Below are 6,000 nucleotides of genomic sequence, written 5' to 3'. Positions count from 1 at the left end.
AACTATCAGAGAATAAAAAAATCTTGCTCTTAACCCTCGTTTTTCAACTGTTTTTCAACTCATAAAAACAGTCGAGGGTTAAGAGCAAGATTTTTTTATTCTCTGATAGTTGGTCGAGTAGGTTCTCGGTTAGGGTCTTTGGTTAGTGTCTGTCGAACCCGGGTTCAATTCCCAGTCCCCTCAAATTTGTTTCGAAAATTTTCTCGTTAAGTTTCCAAATGAAAATAAACAGGACATAATTAATAATAATAAACGTCACAAGGATTTTCAAATTTAAAAAAAACAAATAAATTTTTTTTAAATTTTAAATGTATTTTTTAAAAATTGCAGCAAGCTTGCAGCAACCTTTCCAGAAGCTTGCTAAAATTCTCCTGCAACCTTACGTAGCAAGCTTACAGCAATCTTTCACAGTAAGCTTGCCGCAATCATTCTTAGTATGCTTGCAGCAATCTTGTAGAAATCTTTCATGGCAAGATTGCAGCAACTTTTCCTGGAAAGCTTACAGCAAGCTTTCACGGCAAGCTTGCACGGTGAACTTGCCGCAAGCTTGCTGCAAGTTTCCGTGCTATCTGGGTACCCTGATTCAAATAGCTAGAATTTAGCGACTGATTTGAGAGCAGTGATTTTTTCACTGATTCAAATTTAGAGAGAACATTTATTCAAGTGGGACATTTAAATTTTTACATAACTTTCAATAAGTTATTATTTGACGACATATATCAATGTTCGATTTTACATTTTTAAGCATATCAGAAAAAGCAGATAATGGTCCGTCATTTATTGATATTTATAAATCTGATATCAAAGTTTGGTTCGGTTAAATAAAAATTCTGTTATATGACAATTTGTTTAAATCAAAATTAGTTTTAAAGAAGTTCAGCTAACAGCAATTTGATTGAAACGAAAATTGGATAAAAAACAAAGTCGATCATATGTAAAATGGAAATTCTGTTAAATATATAACAATTGGATGAAAGATGAAATAAAAAAAATTAATATCTATATTTAAAAAACACACAATACATGTGAAAAAGAAGAACGGTAACAATTCTTTTATAGAATAACTTTCGTGACTTGCACTTTTCTTTTGATTTCCGATTATAAAACATATATGCTAGAAAGAATGATAGTAAAAAAAAAAATAGTTTGTCTTCAAGTGAAAGTGTATTATTTTCATAATATTGTATTCTTTAATAATGAATCAATTGTAGTATGTTTAATGATGAGACTTTCACTTTGACACATGCGCGCATAGGTCACTCAAATGATGCGCGTATAATATATATATAAAATAAGAGGAATTTGTATAATTGTATATATGTGTGTGGGATCACACTTTGAAGGCGATAAAGTTTGAAAGATATCATTGGACAGCAGTATCAAGACTTGTTAGACATGGCTGTCATCTATAAAGTCCGACATTAGCAAAAACATGACTATCCTGCTAATGTTTACCACTTTGTGTACCACACAGGGTCGAAGGTCGGCTGCTTAGAATATTAATAAATTTTTTTTAAAGTTAATCAGGAAGTTGCTATATGAGAATTGTACCTCGGGGAATTTGCTTCATTATCGCTCGTCAGTTTACTGCAGTAAAGTTCTATAGCTGCATTAAACTTTCTTAGAATTAAAAGCACCTGAATAATCATCAATAAAAAATTAATATAAATATTTGATTGTGACTTGTATATATATATATATAATTTTGTCTTAAACGATCGTATATCACAAATTTTTTTTTCTCCCTATAAACAATACGATATAGACAAGTTGAAAAAAATTTAATTAAACCTTTTTATATATTATTATTTTTTTTTATTACAAAAGAATTCGACCTTTTTAGTTCAATAAAAAAAAAAGAAAAAGGATTTGCAACTTTGTGGAATTTAAATTCGATATTCGTTTCATGGCAGTTATAGATGTGAATTGTATGAGATTTAATTTACCAGAAATATTCGTTTAGAAATATTCACGAGAATGTATATATATATATATATATAGTGAATAGAAAAAAGATGAAACAACCGGTTGTGCGGTATCATAGAGTTCGAGACTCGTGAAGACGACCTCTTCGTGGCACTGGAGATGACATCGCCGGGTTCTCAACTAGATCTTTTTCTTCATGGGTCACCAATCTTTATTACCGCCGTAAGGATTGAGGAATTCATTAAAACAATAAAATATCCAACTCTCCGATATATAAATTGCCAAGCACGTATTTTCGAATAGCGCGCGAATCTTTAACATAGCCTTGGTATATAATTCTTCCTCTTTATCTTCTAACTTTTTCACCGACTCTTCATTCCATTGTAATTTTATCTCTTTTGCTATGAGAAACTATCCATGACTTCCGCAAATTTCTGTTGTTGTTGTTGTTGCTTTATTTTTCTTGTTTTTTTTAACTTTTTGATTCATACAATTTATCTTTTTTTTTCTCTCTCTCTATCTCTCGTTAGTTTAGATTTTTTTTTGAAAATGAAAAACCATGGAAATTATCTCATATATATTTCTTTTATTTAGAAAAAAATGTTGTGACACAAATGTTTGCCTGACACTATAACTATTACTGATATATAAAGAAATTTAATAGCTTTAAAAGTTTAAATGGAATCTCACTTTATTGAAATGAACAGACCTTTTAAGAAATCATCTAAAAAGTAGACTTTCTTTCTTCTCTCTCTCTCTTCTAGATAAAGAAAAGTGATTTATTTTCGTAAAATTTTTAATCATCTACTCAAAAGTGCGTCTACTTTTCTGTAAAAAAAAAAATTAACTTTTAATCCTTCATCAATAATTACAACACCTGTTTACAGTGAAATTGACAATCGAACGAAACATTTTTTTTTCGATAAGTAGGTGTTTTTTGAGTAAGAAAAACATATTTTGGATTTTTTTCCTTTGTGCAGTCTTGCTAAATCTAAAAAAAACACATTTTCGAGGTATGACGTTACTTAAATTCATCTGTAGAAAAATCCATTTCTTTGATAAAAATTAAAATATTTTTGATTATTATGTGACAACAATCCACAAATTTATTCTACTTTGTAAAAAAAATTTTTTAAGCTAAAGTTTTAAAATCTCTAATTTAGGGTTTTTGGAGTGGCTGATTACGAATCCGGGTGTAAGTTTTCAAAAGTTCAAAATGGCAGATCCAATATGACGTACAAAATTTTATAAATCTGCGATAAATTCACGAAAATGACTACTCGGGAGTTTTTAGGGTTGCTGATTGTAAATTCAAGATCCGACATTTTGAATATTTTCAAAACCTGATCTTGGATTCGTAATCAGCAACCCTAAAAACTAAAAAACTGTTACTCGGAGTTTTTCGGAGTCAATGAATGCGAAATTTAATTTAAACGAAATACTAATTCAAAAAAAAATTTTTTTTTTAAATTAAATTTCAGGCATTGCGTCATCTATTTTAAATTAAAATTTTTAGTTTAATTTAATTTTTTTTTTAATATATACACAATTTGATTAGAAGACTTAGACATAATAAAAAAAGATGTTTGATATTATTTTTTTCTATTATTTACAACGTGACGTCAGAATAATTTCGATAGAAAAATTTTTAGTTGGATAAATTAAATAAATTGCATTATATGTAAATTAATTTTATTTAGTTTTTTTAACTTAATATTTAAGTAAATACGAAAAACGACAGTTATGAACTGTGAATAATATTTTAACTAATAATGATATTGCTTAACGCTTTTAGAAATTTTTTTTTTTCATGCGTTGTATTTACACAGAAATTCTGTTTAAATATTGAAACTATTTTTTTTTTATTATAATTCAAAGACAGGAAATAATATGACGAATTATTTTTTATTATTATTCACATAATTATGTGAAAAAAGACCTATAAATGCTACTGCTTTTTAGTTAAAATTAAGTTAAATTTTTTTCTTAGCTTAAAGAAAACAGATTAAGATTATTGTCCGTATATATATATACAAGTTTGTGTCGATGTTTAAATGTCCACATGAAAAGAATATTTACACGAAACTTTGAGGAAGTATTACATTATAAATATTCACGTGCAATGTTCAGTCAATGTTGTGTCAATATTCACCTATATACTTATTATATTAGTAAATGAAATTTTTATAACTAGGCGAAAATATAATTTCAATATTGACACAACATTGACTGACCATTGCACGTGAATATTTATGTGTAATATTTCCTCAAAGTTTCATGTCAATATTCTTTTCATGTGGACATTTAAACATCGACACAAACTTGAATGAACCTTGCCACTAAAGTTTCCTAACCTCGCCATGTGAGGTTCTGTCAAGTTTCAGGGAATTTTGGGTGCTGTGTGGGAAATCTTTTGAAATTATATTTTCCCTAATAATTGGAATATTTAACATTTTAAAAAGAAATTCTATATTAATTTATTTTTCATAACACCGGAAATTTCTGTTATTTTACATTGAAAATAGTCAAATAACGAAACAGCAGAAACAATTCAGTGACAATTTTAAAATTGACCAATCAGAAACTCACGAGGAAATTGTGATAAGTCAATTTTACAATTGACACTGAAATATTTCTGCCGAAATATATGAAATTTTTTTTAAAAAACAAACTACATTTTTCAGACTCAAGTATCATTGGATGATCTTTTCAGAGTATATGAACGAATAGAAATATTAAATGAATTTCTGAAGCCAAAATATGAAAAATTATCTATATTAATAAAATCAGACTTTTGTCTGTACATTGCTCCAAATTAATTTTTTCTTGCATAGTTTATCATTTTAAGTAGTAAAGATAACAAATATGCCATAAATAAAAATTCTGTCTGTCTGTCTATCTGTCTGTCTGTCGTCAATATTTTGTACCGGCAAAACTTTAAAACGGCTCAACCGATTGAGGTGAAACTTGGCAGTGTATTCAGTCTTAACGTAACTTAAAATCTTAGCCATATTTGATTAAAAAATATTAACATGAACGAAAGTTATGACATTTTTTCAAAAAATTTTAAAAAATCAAAAAAATGCAAATTTTTTATTTTTTGTAAGATTGATTTGAAACTATTTGTACCTAATTTTTTCACATAAATACAATCAATTTTTTTATTAAATTAATAAATAGTCTGAATTTAAAAGTCTAAATCAAATTTTTGAATTTCCAATTTTTTTAATAACATTGTAATATAAGAATTCGTTATGTTCAACTTTTTATAAGTAAAACAATAATGTTTTTAGTCTGTTGGGTATTAAACGCAATCTTAGCTGCACACCAATGAAAAATATTAATTTAAACAAAAATATGACACTTTCAAAAAATTTTTAAAATTTAACATTTTTTATTTTTTGATAATTCTTTACTAAACGTTCTTTTTTTTAAATTTTGTGACCAATTAAGTATGCTTTTAACAAGAAATTTTAAGAATTTTAATTTAAGAATTTTATCAGAATTTTAAAATTAATAATTGCAAATCTGAATATGAAATCAGATATTGTAAAAATAAAAAATCGAAAATTACTTTTTTACTCTTTGAAATTAACAATTATTATATTTAAATTATTATTATTATTATTGAATATTATTATTATTATTATTATTATTATAGATACAAATTATTTTTAAATATAATAAAACTAAATAAACTAAATAAACTTAAATATAATATAATAGATATAATAAAATTAAATTATTTTCATAATTACATCCAACTATACGTGTTCTCCTGTATTAAAATATCTTTTTATAAATTTTTAATTATTATTTATTCAATTCAATTTAATTTTTTCACTGCTTTTAATAAAATTAAAATAATTTAAAATTGTATTTAATTTTATAGTATTGAAAATAAAAATTATTTTAATCAATACAATTTAAATTAAAATTTTAAAAAACTTTAAAAATTATTTGAAGAATAAATTTTTAAAAGAAATTTTTCTATTAAAAATTTATTCTTCAAATAATTTTTAAAGTTTTTTAAAATTTTAATTTAAATTGTATTGATTAAAATAATTTTTATTT

The sequence above is a fragment of the Leptopilina boulardi genome, unplaced genomic scaffold, assembly GCF_019393585.1.
Source record: "Leptopilina boulardi isolate dan_hultmark-lab unplaced genomic scaffold, ZJU_Lbou_2.1 LbouV2_237, whole genome shotgun sequence".
Lineage (NCBI taxonomy): Eukaryota > Metazoa > Arthropoda > Insecta > Hymenoptera > Figitidae > Leptopilina > Leptopilina boulardi.
Note: the sequence above shows the minus strand (reverse complement) of the source record.